General features: G+C 36.5%; 1 long non-coding RNA gene and 1 pseudogene across 1 annotated transcript in view; both read left to right on the top strand.

Annotated features, from left to right (window-relative positions):
- Positions 1 to 1,707, top strand: part of LOC112849805 (nuclear ubiquitous casein and cyclin-dependent kinase substrate 1 pseudogene) — a 40,849-nt pseudogene extending 39,142 nt beyond the window's left edge.
- LOC147577545 (uncharacterized) overlaps positions 1 to 16,628 on the top strand; it is a 523,754-nt gene that overhangs the window by 425,326 nt on the left and 81,800 nt on the right. The window contains exon 6 of the long non-coding RNA XR_015240383.1: positions 15,628 to 15,769. This is a non-coding gene — a long non-coding RNA (uncharacterized LOC147577545). The remainder of the gene's footprint in view (positions 1 to 15,627; positions 15,770 to 16,628) is intronic.

The following is a 16,628-nucleotide window of genomic DNA, read 5'->3' as shown; positions in this document are numbered from 1 at the left end:
AGGTAATTGCCAGAGAATAAAATCTATTGAAACTCTTGCTGGTACCAATTAGAACAGCTAACCATTCGGAAAATCAGGATCTGCAAAGACCTTTACTGACGTCAGTGTTGCAAAGACCTGATGCAGGAGTTAAGAAAAGTGATGATAAGCAGGTAAACACTTTCACTTTTACATCTTGATTTCTAGACCCATGATTTCTATTAATTGAAGACATAGCATCATACACTGGTTGCAAATTAAGAGTATATATTGCATCCTTGAAGGCGGTGCTCATCCTCACATAATAACATATCTGAGCTTGTGCCTCAGTCACAACTTCAATAAGCCACTCTATTAAAAGGTCAGTCCAGCAGCTTCTGGTGGTGGTATATGCATTAAGATCAGTGGACTCCATTGTTGTGTGCCCACTGCCATACTTCTCACCGTAAAATTAGTCCTTTGGTTTTGCTTGTCCATTGTTTATGCTTGAAGATATAATGCTCTGTAGACATTTGGGTATTGGAGCTAGTTGAGGTTTTATGAAGCAGAAAATATACAGAATATATGTCAGTGCTAGTCAAGATGAATCACCGCCAGGGTGAAGGGGGTCTAATGTCAAACTGACACTAAGTGGCTCTTTGGTGTTTTCTTCAAATGGTGCCATATTGGGAGTTGAACATTGTTCTGTGTTTCTGACAGATTGGATATATGTTTTTGTTAATTGGAATGTCTAGTCTACTGGCATTTAATATAATTATCAGGACTGGTTTGATTCATCCATTTTGAAGACACGGGGGAATGGGGGCAGTGGGGTGCTTAATCATCTGATTAAGGGGTGCTGAATCAAGGGGGGGGTCTGACAAGCCAGCAGCTTGGGGTTCTGCAGCCACAGCCCCAAATGCCAAAGTTGAAGGTGCGTGGCACCACGTGCGTGGGGTGGAGTGGGTGGGTGGGTCCTGGTCTTTGGCTTCTGGATTTGGACCTGTTTTGGCAACAAACACGTCTCAGCCTGTCAGAAATCAAAAGGTCATTGATTCTTCAGTGTCAGGAGTCTGATGATGCTGATTAAGATTATGGAAGAGATTCAGGCTCTTCCAGCTAAGAAAATTTGACCATCTCTCCAAGAAGCTAAAAGTAACAAGCAGTCTGGAAAGAATTCACAGGAATACAGAGAGGACTCAGAAGAAAAATATGTGAAGACCAAGAAGGATGATTCTCACTCTGCAGAAGACAGTGAAGATGAAAGAGATCCTAAAAATGTGCACCAGCAACAGCAGGCAGCCTCTTAAGCAGCTTCCAGACACAAAGAGATGTTCATGGAAGATGTGAGCAATGGAGAAGAGCAAGAAGAGGAGTCAGAGGCACCATTCCAGGAGAAAGATTCAGGCAGCAATGATGATTTCCTAGTGGAAGATGTTGATGATAGTGACTATGGCAGCTCAAAAAAGAAAAAGAAAATGATGGTTAAGAAGTCCAAAGCTGAGAGAAAAGAAAAGAAAATTCCCAGACCCAGGCCAAAGGCTACAGTGATGCCAAGCCCTGTGAAAGACAAAAGGAAAAGCAGGTGGCCCCATAGCTTCAAAGGCTTCAAGGGAAAAGATTCCTTCTCTTAAAGAAGAAGTCAAGGAACCAGAAAGCCTTCCAGAAAAGAAATCCTCTGAAGGCCCTCCACTGGAGAAATCTGGGGACAAAGGGTCTGAAGATGAAGCCTGGTCTGGGGAGGATTGAAAAAGTGATGATGGTTTGGGAGGAGATTTTATTTAAAAAAAAGAAAAAAGAGGGAAAAAGAAAGAAAACCTACTTACCATACAACATGTTTTCGGCTATGGCTTCACGCATGGGCTTTCAATGTTTTGTTTTGTTTTGTTTTGTTTTTCCTTTTCTTGAATATAACATTCTCTCTCTCCCTCCCTCTTAAAGAAAATCATTGTATTTTTTGTCTATTGGTTTTCATTATCTTTTTGTCTATTGGTTTTCTCTTTGCCATCACCACTTTTTCTATTCCTTCCCAATGAAAGCCATGTCAACGTAATCACTGGATTGACTGCTTCGTCTTTTTATTTTTAATGGAAGGTATACCACAGTTGTAAAGCAATAAGATTTGAGATGAACGCTACAGAAATTTTGCTTTTTCTGAACGGTAGCAAGTTGAACAGCAATCAAAACACGTAGAAGGATTTTAGTTAAAAATGATTGCTGGACTTAGAAAAAATAAGTTGTCATCTAATACAAGATTATATATCAATATACACAAGTATAGATGTCTAAAAATAATCAGGATGTTGAACTTCCACTGACTGGGCAGTTAGGAGATAAAGCTGAATCCTGAATTGTTACTAAAAGTGTTCATATTTTTTGCCTTGGGAGCAGGGCAGAGAATGGTATTACCTGACCTTGTTTGAGACTGTGGGTTTTTGCTTTTGTTTTTTGTTTTTTGTTTTTAATTTCAAGTCACTTGTTATCCCAAAGAGAACTGGAACCAGTCCAGCTACAGTCTTTCAGGGACTTGAAAAAAAAAAAGAAAAAAAAAAAAAAAAGGTGAGGGCTGCCAAAACTTAAATCACTCAGTTTCCTATTTTACTTTATAATGGTTCATGTTTTTGAATATATATGTATGTATTCTGTTTCTTGGATAAAACTTTACCAAGGATCAGAAAAAACCCAAAACCTAGAATTTAAATGGCAAGATCTGTACCCCAGAGTGGATTTCTTCTTAACTGACAACGTTTAGGTTTTAAGAAAATAAAATACCAATTAATGTGAACCTCAAATACAGACCCTTGAGATTTTCCCTTATAAAGACAGAAAATTGAAATTATTTTATGTCATAAATATGCACTCAGATGACCCCCCCAATAATATAATTATGATTATGGTTGGGTTGGGTTTAAGTTTTCATCTTGTTATTGGTTTTCTATGTTACCATTTGGTCTTTCATTTTTTCCCCACTGCTTGGTATCAGGAGTTTGCTGCTTCATTAAGTAAATTGCCTTCTGTTGGATTATTCAAGTACCTTTAGAAATCCACCTATCTCCTATATTATGTAACTAACTACACTTCCTTCATTTATCTTTATTTTAAAAACAAGGTACATCTGTAACTTATCACCCTCTGCTTCAAAGTAATGCTCTATCACCTCTTACTTAATGTAAAACATATTGACAATATACTTTTCCTTACCGCTCTTCTATTTCTGGGCTGTTGTTTCATACTATTTGCTTTTAAATATATTATAAACTTCAAAATATGATGTTATTACTATTTACTTTAAACAGTAGTCTTTTGGGGCGCCTGGGTGGCGCAGTCGGTTAAGCGTCCGGCTTCAGCCAGGTCACGATCTCGCGGACCGTGAGTTCGAGCCCCGCGTCAGGCTCTGGGCTGATGGCTCGGAGCCTGTTTCTGATTCTGTGTCTCCCTCTCTCTCTGCCCCTCCCCCGTTTATGCTCTGTCTCTCTCTGTCCCAAAAATAAATAAAAACGTTGAAAAAAAAATTTAAAAAAAAAATTAAAAAAAATAAACAGTAGTCTTTTAAAAATTAAGAAAGTGTAAAAGTATATTTCAAATTAACTATGTATTAAGCATTCCTACTCTTTATTCCTTCACATAAATTGAGTTTCTATAGGCTATCTGTTCCTTCAAAAGAATTCTCTTGAACATTGAATTTTAGTCTGCTGCTAACAAATTCAGCATTTTTTTTGACAAAAATGTTTTCATTTTCTCTTTATTTTTGAATATTTTTGGTGCAATATATTGAATTCCAGATTGACATGTTTTTTTAAATGTGAGCATTTTAAAATGTTGTTTCACTGTCTTCTGAAATGTATAATTTCCTATTTAAAAAGTCAGTGGTTTCTCTTGTCAGTTTTTGCTGTGTGTCTATAATGTGTCTTTTTTATTTGGCAGTTTTTAACATTTTTCTGTTTATCATTGAGTTTTAGCCATTTGACAATGATATACCTAAGTGTGCTTTCTTTGCGTTTATGTGAATTGTGGTTCTTTCATACTGCTGGATACGTGGGCTGATATTTTTAAAAACATTTTTACACATATTTACCAGTGCTTGATATTGACCTGTAGATAACTGAGGCTTTGTTTGTTTGTTTGTTTGTTTTTATTCTTTTAAAGTTTGTGCTTCAGTTTGCATCATTTTTGTGGACTGTCTTCAATTCATTCTTATTTTCTTCCACAGTGCCCAATCTGTGCTTTTTTTTTTTTTTCATTTCAGACATTGTATTTTTTAGTTTTAGAACATCTTTTGGATAGTTGTCCTTTCTCTACCAAGATTTTCTCAGATGTTTATTTATTATATCCATTTTGTCCTTTAAATATTTGAACATGCTAATCATAGGTATCAGTGTCTTCCTCATAATTCTGCTCTTTGTGTCATCTCTGTATCTGTGTCTACTGACTGTCCTTCATTTTTCCTGATGTATTCACACGCTTCATATTTTTGTTGGTATACTGGGTACTGTGGATATTATATTGCTGAAATCCAAATTATGTGACCTCTTTTAAGGAATATTAAGTATTCTTCTGGCAAGTGATTAATTTATTCACAGATCAGCTTGATCCTGTAAGGCTTGGGCATATCTGGAATAGCCTATTCCTAAATTTGGTCTTTCTGAAGTCTGAAATAAAAGTTTTCTAGTTTTTAGTGAGGTTTATCTACTCTGCTTAGAACTCTAGTATTCTCAGCACTGAGAAACATCTAGAATTTTCATTCAGCTCTCGTTCAGATCTCTTTCAGACCCCAAGATATCACACCTTGAAGAAATGCAACTTAGTGTTTCGTAAAAGAGTCTAAAGACCCCTGCAGGGTGCTGGGTGGCTCAGTCGGATTAAGCGTCTGATGCCTGACTTTGGCTCAGGTCATGATCTCATGGTTCCTGAGTTCAAGCCCTGCACTAGGCTCTGTGCTGACATCTCAGAGCCTGGAGCGCTTTGGATTCTGTGTCTCCCTCTCTCTCTGCCCCTCTGCTGCTCATGCTCTATCTCTGTCTCTCAAAAATAAATAAATGTTGGGTGTCTGGATGGCTCAGTCAGTTAAGCGTCGGACTTCACTCAGGTCATGATCTTGCAGTTTGTGAATTCGAGTCCCACGTTGAGCTCTGTGCTGACAGCCTAGAGCCTGGAGTCTGCTTCAGATTCTGTGTCTCCCTCTCTCTCTGCCCCTCCCCCGCTCATGCTGTCTCTCTCTTTCTCAAAAATAAACACTAATAATAATAATAATAATAATAATAAACAAATAGATGTTAAAATTTTTTTAAATAAATAAAATAAAGAGCCCCCCGCAGATTTCTGGATTTCCTTCTCTGTGTATGTCTTCTCCCCAGCATTCTGTCTCATAAATGTCCATCTCAAGCAGCAGCCCCAAGTCATCATGAAAAGTTTTGTTTGTCTAGCAATTCTCCTGGTCTATATTTGTCTCCACTTCTCAACCACCCAGTTTGGAAGGTATCCCTAGATAGGAAGCTAAGGTAAATGTGGAGTTTACTTAACATGTGTTCCTTTTTTTAAGGATCGTAGCTCGGCACTGTCTGTGCATTGATAGCACCATTTCATAGATGTTTATGGTTGGAGAGTAAGTCAGCACCTGTTACTCCCTAATGGCTATAATCACGATTTCTTTCCTTTCTCTGTAAAAACAAATAGCTACCTTTGCATTATGGCTTATTCTTTTCAAAGCGCTTCCATGTATTATTTAATATGTTCTCACAGTGTTATCAAATGAATTAGCACTCATGATGATAATCAGGGAAGAAGGGAAGTTTTAAATTCCATATTTTTTATGAGGATACTAGCCTCAAGGAGAATAAGTGATTTTAGCTTAAACCATTTGGATTGGTATTGATTTTTCTAATTTTTATTTCAGTACCCTGTCCACTGTGCAATGCTGTCTCAAGGAAAACCAAAATTCTTCACTTTTTAAGTATAATAACTTCTAGGTTTTTATTTTATTTATTCTATTTGTTTAAGCATATGCTTTCCCTTTACAAGTTACAATGTATCAGAAATCTGGAGATGTTTTACCATTTTTTTCCTTAGGTTTTTCCTTTCCTGGTTTTGCTTCTTTCACATTCTAAGAAATTCAATGTTAGATGTGTCTATTTATTTGTATGACTGACCTTGTTAGCAAATTATATGAAAACATGAATGACCACTAGTTTCATTTTAATTACACTTTTGATGTGGATGTTAAAAATACTGACATAATTTACGTTTTTGTGATAGAATTATACTGTCCAAAGGAAGACATTTCATCCATCCTATTCTTTTTTTCTTTCTATTTTTATTTTATTTTACTTATTATTTTTTAAATATAATTTATTGTCAAATTGGTTTCCATACAACACCCAGTGCTCATCCCAACAAGTGCCCTCCCCCATGCCCATCACCCACTTTCCCCATTTTCCATCCTATTCTTAATATAAAGTCACCACAGTTGTAATTTAATATTAATATGATTATCTTTATCTCAATCCCAGCACTGTGTTTGACTTTAAGCCTCCAAAGGCAAGTAAAGACTATGCGTCTTGTTTAACCACGAGTCCTTGTTATAATAACTGGCTTATAATAGATGCTCATTAAGTATTTATTGAAAGAGTGAATCATGAATACTGATTAGTTCATATCTGGAGCTTTGCATTCAATTCTAAGGATCGCAGTTTAACAAGGTCACGACAAAATGGATGAAATAGAGGGAAGAATGGCCTGGATGGTCAAGGATAAAGAAAGAATGGTTGAAATTGAAGATATTAAGCTTAAAGGCTAAACTTTATATAATGCTACTTTATTATATAGTGCATTGTATAATGTATTAATGTGAATATAATGACTGATTTAAAATGTTTGTGCATATAATGCATGCTTTATGTATATATGGAATGCATATTGATGACTGCTTTAAAAGATTTGAAATCATCCTAAATAGGTTGGGAGGTATGGTAGACATTCTCTGTGATGCTTCGTATAAAAATCATTAGGTCTAGTGGGTGATGTTTCAGAGAGGCAAATTTTCAACTCAGTGTAGGTAGGGACTCTCCAGATAAAGATAGACAATTTGAATAAAAGGCCTTAAGGATATAGTGGGACCTATGAGGTTTCTTAGTTCTAGAAACTGAATTTGCCTATTGGGCATCATAGAAGCAATTTTTTCATCATCTTGGAAAACAGATCAGGTGAGCTTTACATTTAATCCCTAATTAAATGTGTAAAAATGTGATTTCATCACTCAACAAATGTTTATTGAGCTCCCAATATGTGCAAACCCAATATGTGCAAAATAGGAAAAAACTCTATACTATAGAGAGTGCTTATTTTCAAACTCTCACTTCAGAGGAGATTGTGAAATTCTTTTCCATACCCTTATTTGGAATTGTGGCTTCCGTTGAGAGGTGTTACTACCAGAAGTGTGTGATGCATGCAAGCACATGTACACACACACGTGCACACACACACAGAGGGAAAAAAAAAGAACAAAGAAAGTTCCAGAACAGCTGTTGACTTGGCATGTTCTTTGCCAAAAATTAGAGTAATTATATTTTCAAAGGATTGTCAAGATTTAGAAAATAAACTATTAGGACAAAAGATCATCGAAACAGAGATTGTGGAAAGCACGAAACGCTTAGGTAAGGAAGGATTGTTCCCTGTGACGTAATCTGAGAACAATCTATGTAACATGTTTAAGCTCAGTTTTTAAATTATACCCTTTCTGAAAGTTTTCCATTCTCTGGTTTGCTTTGCAAAAATTTACAGAGGACCCAAATTGCCTCTTGAACTGCCATTAACAAATATACAGCATATTACCTCTCAGTTTGCAAATGCCGACACTAAGAAATTTGAACTTTCTCAACCTCAACAGCTTATAAGTATACATGACGTCATATACATATCTAAATTAATAAGAAAGTTGTCTGGGTGGCTCAATCGGTTAAGTGCCCAACTCTTGATTTTGGCTTAGGTCATGATCTCATGGTCAAGGGATCAAGCCCCACGTCAGGCTTGGTGCTAGGTGTGGAGCCTTCTTAAGATTCTCCCCCTCCCTCTCCCTCTGCTCTTCCCTTGTGCATGCTCTCCTCTCTCAAAAAAAAAAATTAAAAATTTAATAAGAGAGATGATTGTCCTATCTAGTAATAAGACATATGCTTTAGCTTCTTGCAAAGACTTTGGATTCATATATGTTAGTCTTCCAGGGTCTGAAAATGTTTAAAAGTAAATACACATGTAGATATGCAACTGGACAATTTCAAAACCTGCCCTGCATGGTGTAGCCATTCCCTGCTGTGATGGCCACTGTCCAAGCTAGGGGTCCTCAGATCTGGAATGTTCTGCCACTTCTCCTTGCCTCTATGTTGGGTTTATCCCCTGACAAGTGCTCCAGTTCCTCCTTAGACAGTGTACTTACTGTTTCGTAGGTGCGGTGAGCACCTTTATTGCTCTGTACTACCTAGATCCAGCATCTCCTTTCCGAAGGTGCTTCCACTCTGCCAGTGTGGTGTTGCGTGCACTGGCATGACTTGTTTTCCACTTCAGAGTGTGGTAATCTCTCTGTGGCTTTTCTGGGCAGAGATATCATCTGTTAGTGGTTCCTTCAGCCCTATGGGACCCCAAAGCAGTGTGGAGACCATGGAGGAGATTATAGGGAAAAGTTCCCTCCTGTTTGTGAGGTTCAAACACAGTGTTTCTTGGGCCCAGGTATGTGACAGAGTTCAGTAAATCCACCCTTTTAGTATACCCTAAAATTTCTTCCTCCTTTGCATATGGATATACATTCAAAGATGTGGGCCAGCAGCAGATTTCAACAACAGCTCTCAAACTGTCCTGAGAATCTCTATTCCCTGTTAACTATTAGGGTCTTATGACTAAGTCAAAGTCATGGTTACATTATCCATGTTACCCTAAGAGTAGATTTTTCCTCTAGGAGAATTCTTACCCTCCATGTAAATACATGCTTCTTAATTTTGTCCTATCTATCTATCTATCTATCTATCTTTATTTATTTATTTTGAGACAGGGACAGAGACAGAGCAATGGAGGGGGTGGGGTGCAGAGAGAGACTCCCAAGTAGGCTACACACATTGTTAGCGCAGAGCCCAATGTGGGGCTCAATGTCACAACAGATGGAGACCTGAGTCAGAATCAAGAGTCAGATGCTTAGCTGACTGAGCCACCCAGGCGCCTCTGTCCCATTTATAATCCCCCAAATGCTCAGTTATGTCTAGATGTCCAAGAGTAAACACAGTATAGATATACACTGTAAGGCAGGATATAGGATACAGTAACATTTCAGAAGAATCTCTGATGTTCAGAAACCATTACTAGACCACTTGAATTTCCTGGTGTACATTTAGAAATACTCTATAAAGCATACATGAAGCTCAAAGGAAAGAGATTTCATGTCATGGAAAAATCAAATAACTATGACTGACTATAAAAATAATCATAGGCTGACCTTAGTTTTTTCTTTTTTCCAGAGTATCTGCAGTGTTTTCTCATTACTTTCTAAAAAAAAAAGCTAGTACTGATTGGGTAAAGAAGGATCCATTTCCTACCTTGTCTCCTACCCTTGTAATATGCTCATTTTGGGGGCAGATAATCTTGGAACTGCTGACTCCCTACACCAAGTGTGAATCATGGCACTAAGTAGGAATCTGATCTTTGATTAAATGATCTTCCTACTGGAAAATCTGAACATACGATATCTTGATAACACCTTTTTTAAAGTAAGTAAAATTTGTGTTCATTACTGGGAGATTTTATGAGTGGCATTATAGTTTGGATTTATCCAGCACTTGCTCATGCATTCTCTCTCCCTCTTTCTCTTTCTGTATGCGTGTATCCTTTTATCCACACACACACACACATACGCATGCACACACACACAGTATATACATAATCTGTATATGATTTTCTTTTCAGATATACTGTTGGCCTTTTTAGACATAAACATCAAGAAATATTAGGCTAGGCTAGACACAAAGAGGACACCTGACTTCATAAAGTTCACAAATGTAAGCATCAGAGAGGAAATGAATTTAGATAATATATTCTTATCTCACTAAGGGACATGTTAGGTAGGGTGCATTTCTTCCTGATTACTTGACTGATAGTCTCTTTCCATGTCTTATGCCATGAAACAAGGGCAATATCCAAGCGTTATGGACTAGATGTTTGTGTCAGTTTGTATGTTGAAACCTAATCCCCAATGTGGTAGTATTGACAGGTTGCACTTCCCTATGCTTCTGGGTGTTTGGGGTGACCATATTGTTTTACCCTGATGAATAATATGTGAGGGGAGATTATGTTTGTCATTTCTGGGCAGAAATTTAAGGAAGCTATGTGTTTTGCCATATTGCCCTTTTTTCCCTGTCTCAGTCACATGGGATCATGTGTTGAGATGGAGGTTCTATCAGTCTGTAATGTGGGTGACTATGATGAGCACAGTCTCCATGCTACCCTGCAAGGCATGGACTAGGTGAGTAAAACATAAACTTTGCTTATGAAAAGCCACTGAGATTTGGGTGTGCTTGTTAGTGCACAGCCTAGCTTATCCTGATTAGTATACTCATTAATGTAAATTAAAAAGCTAGTTTCTTGGCATATGATCCCATTTAATTTACAATCACTTATTGAAATCTTCTGTGCATAAGGAACAGCACTAGGTATTCATTTGAGATGCAGATATAGAAATCAGTAAAACTCAAGTCATTGCCTTTAAGATGCTCGGACTTTATTCTCTGGAGAGTTTGACCCTTAATAGCAGAGTACAGGTTATGTTATGCTGCGTAATTCTCTTATGTATGTTGGAAAATAAGCATAAGAATTATCAAGGGGTAGTGTAGTCTTTGTGTGTGTGTGTGTGTGTGTGTGTGTGTGTGTGTGGTGGAGGGGGAGGAGATGTAGCAAACAAGTCCCTAAGTGCAAAGCAGAGGAAATGCAAATTCAAATGAACAAAAAAAAAAAGGCAGAAATTGGTGGAAGGTATTACCAAGGATTAGATGTCTACCTAAGTGAAACGAAGCCAATAGAGAAGGGGAAGAACTAGTTGCTTCAACCTGCAATATTAGGGTTCAATGCAAATATAAGTGTAGTAAGAGATCTGGGGTGGGAACTAGAGTTCCAGAAAGAAGAACAGTCAGGAACATCTGCTGTATAAAAGGTGGGGGTTAGATAGGGAAGCTGTAGCCCAAAGGCACAGAAATACTCCAGGTGAAAAGAGGTCATGGGCCCAAGTAGACAGTGGGCAGCCAACCAAGTTCCTACAGTATATGACACTAACGTAAAAAATGGGTTCTATCTTGGTACTACCATTTCCTTGTTATTTAAATTTGAGCCTGTTACCTAGTTTCTTTAATTCCTTAATCTGTACAATAAGAATAATTTAATTAGTGTCTACCTCGTAATTGTCATGTGAGCATTAAGTGAAGTAATCCCTATAAAGATTATATGATGGTGTCTGACAGATACTAAGTGCATAGCAAAAGTGAACTATCATTTCTGTTATGGGTACCATTGTGTGATTATCCTTTCCCTAAAGTTCTAAACAGTGAGTGTCTTGGGTCACAAAATTTGGGTGACTCCATTAAAAATAAACATGTGAAATAATACTGAAGCCTGACTGATTTGGTGGAACCAATGTGCAATGTTAAGCCTAGTAATTAAGTAATTATTTTTCTTTATTTGCTTGATGTCTGGTTTCATCATTTTGATTATATGGAAGTACATTATTTGGTTTTCATAGAACTTTAGCAATTCTCTGTAAAGGGAAAAGAAAAGCTTTTGGTGAAGCCATTACAACGGTTCCTTTTTCTGATTTTTATTTCATCCTCTTTAATCCATTATGGGTTTTTTAATTCATTCAGTGTATTTGGTTAAAATCTTTCTCTTTCTTCCCACTTGCTTCCAAAAATGCATTTGCTATTAAACTCATTTTGTAAATGTGATACACTGATATGAGTTTTCTGCACATTTTTATGATGCTGACACCAGTGAATACTAAGAGGAGGTTGAAACCGTTGGGGTTTTATGTGACTTTGATGACAGATATCGTTAAGGCTTTCTCTTCTGCTTTATGGTTTGAGCAGTGGTACCTCTTTTTTCAAAATGTGAAAGATAACGTTTCTATAATGTTAAGAAGAAGAAACAGTGATTCGAAAGAATAAGTAGACACTCTGGCTCTAAGAAATGAAGGCGTAAGAAAAATGAAGGGTACAACTTAGATTTGACTAAGGGTGTTTCAGGGCTCATGTCTGTTTTTGTCAATGATTATTTGGGTAATAAACGCTTTATCTTCTCTCATGACAAACCCAGGCCTGCTTCTGAGTCAGATGTTCAGCTAAACAATGAGCAAGTATTTTTAATTTTTTGCTCTCTTAAGGGTTGTAAAAGAGAAAATGACATCTATGTCTTTGCATATGTTTAGTTTGAAGTCATATTACAGAAGACTAGTATTTGGGGGGAAGAAGGGATTTTTATAAAAGGAAGGAGGCAGATGGGTAGACAAATTACTAGGAATGTGTAAAGGCTAACTAATTTGTGCAATAAGAAAAACACTAATATTTAGCAGCGGTGCTCATCTTAAAAACTGTATTCCTCTTATGCCTGTCTCCTCTCTCTTCTTTCTAAATATGAGGCATGCACTTTTGTTTATGTGCCTATTTAAAATTCTCTCATTTATTTACATGAACTTTTGTCCCCTCCCCCACTCCCCCCCCCCAAATCCACTCAGATGTGTTGTATGTCTGTGAATTATACCCCAAGTGTGACAGACGATGACTATTTGGAGGATGCCAAGTAGCAGTTGCCCTAGCAACAATAACCAGGGGATGCTTCTCAGAACTTCTGTCTCCTCTCTTCCCAGTCATTTTCCCTGTTTTGAGAGTTAGATAACGTGGTTACCAGAATTAGTGGAAGCTGGTTCTTTCCGCAAGCCCACCCGCACCCAGCATAATGAAAGAGAAAACTCAGAGATGTCTGCCTTTTTCTTACTATCAGGGGAAATTGAGCATACCTCTGCTCTGCAGTCAAGATTGAAAGGAGACACACTCCTAGACGGAAAAGAGCTGTGTGTCTCATACCCTAATAAGTGCTTGATGGTAGGGGAATTGTCAGAACCGCTACTGAAAACTACTTGTGAGGAATGAAAAAAAAATCATTGTTGAATTTCCACACGTGGGCTAAAAGAACAGTATGTAAATTGGACTGCAAGTTGCTATGTCCTGCAAGTAGACATTTCTGGGCTGTTCTGAATCTGATGTGGCAGATTTCATGTTACTTTCTTAAATGAAGAAAACCTAAAACAATTGGAGTGTCATCTAGATAGTGAAATGGAAAACTTGGTTTAGTTACTAATGACTTTATTGATATGTATATCCTCTCCCCCAAATAAATACCCATATTAAACATAAAGAATGAAGTTTAAAGAAAATACTATTTGGCTAGAGAAACTGAGTGGATTTCTGTGAAGCAAAAGAAGCTCAAGTTTCTGGGTCTCTCACTTGCAAAGGCCCCTTCCAAGTCCCTGTATGTAAATTTGCATTTGTAAATACATTACTATTATTCTTAAAAAGCCACTTTGATTATATGTACTCTAAGCTCCACAAATTCTGCATCCATCTCTCAAAACAAGAGGAAATATAAGTGACTTATTTGATCACATCTTCTTGCCTTTTTATCACTTTTTCTGATATTTACTTTTGCAACCTTGTAGCTTTGTTTTGAATCCTCATGTCTGCTTTTACTGTTTTATCTTTTGCTTTGGGAGATATTATAGATCTTCCATTAATCTCAAACTTGCACATTTTTAAACAAAAGCAGCAAAAAACATGGAGTGTGCATACACCATTGTACCTTCAAAACCATTAAATAAAAATTATGAGTAGAGAAAGAAATGCTTAATGATAGCAAATAAACAGATCTAGTTTTTATTTATTTATTTATTTATTTATTTATTTATTTATTTTAATGTTTATTTTTGAGAGAGACAAAGAGACAGAGTGTGACTAGGGGAAGAGAAGAGAGAGAGGGAGACACAGAATCCGAAGCAGGCTCCAGGCTCCGAGCTGGCAGCACAGAGCCCTACGCAGGGCTCGAACTCAAGAACAGTGAGATCATGACCTGAGCCGAAGTCAGATGCTCAACCGACTGAGCCACACAGGCGCCCCATGATCTAATTATTTTTAAAAAGCTAATTTATCTCTTAACCATGCTATTTAGGGTCTATTCTATGTAATTTTCTGTGGCAAACATCTGATTGCTGACTGGAAGAAGTTTCTGTATAATCTCAATGATAAATACAATTAAATAAGTGTTTAATGCAGGTTTGTTCTGAATTCTTTTCCCATATCCCTTGAATGAACAGTTTTCATCATATATATGCCAATAATATTTGAAGGGTATGCCCCATGATGCTTTAGGTGTACATCAAATAAACAGTATTTTATAAATAATATACTAGAAATTTTTGGTAATTATTTGAACCTAATACTTCATGATAACTGTTACTCTGGGTAACTAGTCATGGTAACTACCCTTTGAAAGGTATGGTAAAACTGAAAAGTCTTTGTACTTCTACTAATTACATTTAACACCATTTACCTTGTGTAGAAATTCGAGTTCCTCGACCAAAACGTATGCTTCTAAGAACAGGGTCTATATTTGGATTTTATATCCCAAGAACACAGAACCTTGAACCTAATAGAATCTAATGTGTATTCCTTTTTAGTTGGATCTTACATAATGAATTTCTCAAGAACTTTCCTCTTAGACCCTATAACTTACAGGGCTGATCTTGTGAATCCCATAGTAGACACTATTTATAAATATAAATATTTATCTTTATAAAAATATAAATATTTAAAAGTAGGTAATATATTCATGTAATTCAAAATTTAAAAAGTACAAAAGGAAATATGTGCATTGAAAAAATTCCACTCCACTTTTTTCAGAGCTATTTTAGGTATATGCAAACAAAAATATACACATTCTCTTTAGCTTAGTATATAAACTGTACGGTCTTAATATTTTTTTAACACTTTTGTAAATTGGCTCATATATGCAAACAAACAAAAAACTGTGTTTTCATTCTATGCTATGGTTACATTGCATCTAGCTTATTTATATATGTAGTATAATTTATTAAACTGGTATTTTGTTGATGGATATTTTGGTATTTTCCAAATCTTGCTTATTGAAACTGCATTGCAATGAATAACTTTGTACATGACAACACATATTGTACAAATGAGAAAAATACTATAAGCCCTATTTCTATTTCTGAAATAAGGGTCAAAAGTTACATGTTTTTATATATTGACAGATATTGCCAGATTGTTTTCCATACAGGTTGACTTAATTTATATTCACAATCAAAATACTCGTTTCTTTTATTCTTACTTACAGAATGTGCTATCAAATTTTCAGTCTTTGCCAATAAGTAGGTACAAAAAACAGTTACTATAGTCCTAACTTATATTTGTTTCTATATTTGGAGGTTATACTGTTTTCATATGTTTAAGAACATTTGAATTTATTTTCAATTTATCATAACACTGTTTATCTCCTTTCTTGCATGCAGGCAATCTGTAAATATTGTACTTATTTATTTATTTCTGTCCTTGGTCATCATTCGTCTTTTTGATTATTGTACAGGCTCCTTGAAGGTCAGTACTTCACTTTCTTGTTCATCACTGACTCATCAGCTCCAGCTCAGCACCTTCCCCAGCAGGCATTCTGGAAATACTGTCGGACGAATGATTTAGTGAAATAATGTGAGCCCACCAGAAGGTCTCTAGTAAGTTGCCACGGATCTCTGTCCTTGACGCTATGCCCAGTTACCTCTGAGTCTCCTAAACAGTGTCCTTTATGATTATTTTGAAAGTTTGCTGAGCTATTTGAAATAGAATTGAGAAGCACAATACTTAAAGAGCTTCCTACTTAATATTTTAGAATATGACTTCCTTATTTATGGCTTCTTCAAAATAACTAAATTGCAATCATACTTTTGTTTTCCATAAGGGAGAAGGTTCTCTAATGGGAATTTTAGGTTACTTAATTTTTTCATACTTTCATGGAAAGGGAAACAAAGATGAATATGGGAAATAGGTAAAGAATAAATATGTTTATTTACAGACCTCAATATTGTATATTGGGAGCTGAAAAACTTTTCTGTGAAGTAGCACACAAAGTTTGCTACATGGAACTTTGTCATTGAATAAGACTGTAGAGTTTTCAGGAATGTGATTGTTTTAAAAATTAATTGTCAATTAAAATACTGGGTTCTAAAGCTTGCTTGGTACAAAGTGTTTAAAGGGCATTGTCAGTTATATAGAAGTCTGACTTCATTCTGAGCAGGGCCATACCCCTGAGATGATGTCTTGTTAACTGATTTTGGAATTTGCCCAGAAGAACCCAGAAAAGGGAGACTGGAGATCTAGGTAGTTGGGCAAGATGGGTTTCTGATTCTAGGAGAAGACAGAAGGGCCTTGTAATGTGTCTTGGGCAAAAAAAAAAAGCAGGCATGGGTGGTATACTCAAAGAGACATGCTACTTTATAACCCGTTTTAAGGTTTTTCTTTTTCCCCCCGTGTTATAATTCCTTGATGGAATCCTCAAAACTTCAGTTCAATTTCTCAAACTAATATAGTCTCAGG

This window comes from Puma concolor, chromosome C2, assembly GCF_028749965.1.
Source record: "Puma concolor isolate L17-30 chromosome C2, mPumCon1.1.hap2, whole genome shotgun sequence".
NCBI classification, from domain to species: domain Eukaryota; kingdom Metazoa; phylum Chordata; class Mammalia; order Carnivora; family Felidae; genus Puma; species Puma concolor.
The sequence above is the reverse complement of the archived record's forward strand: the minus strand, read 5'-3'. Positions and strand labels throughout refer to the sequence as shown.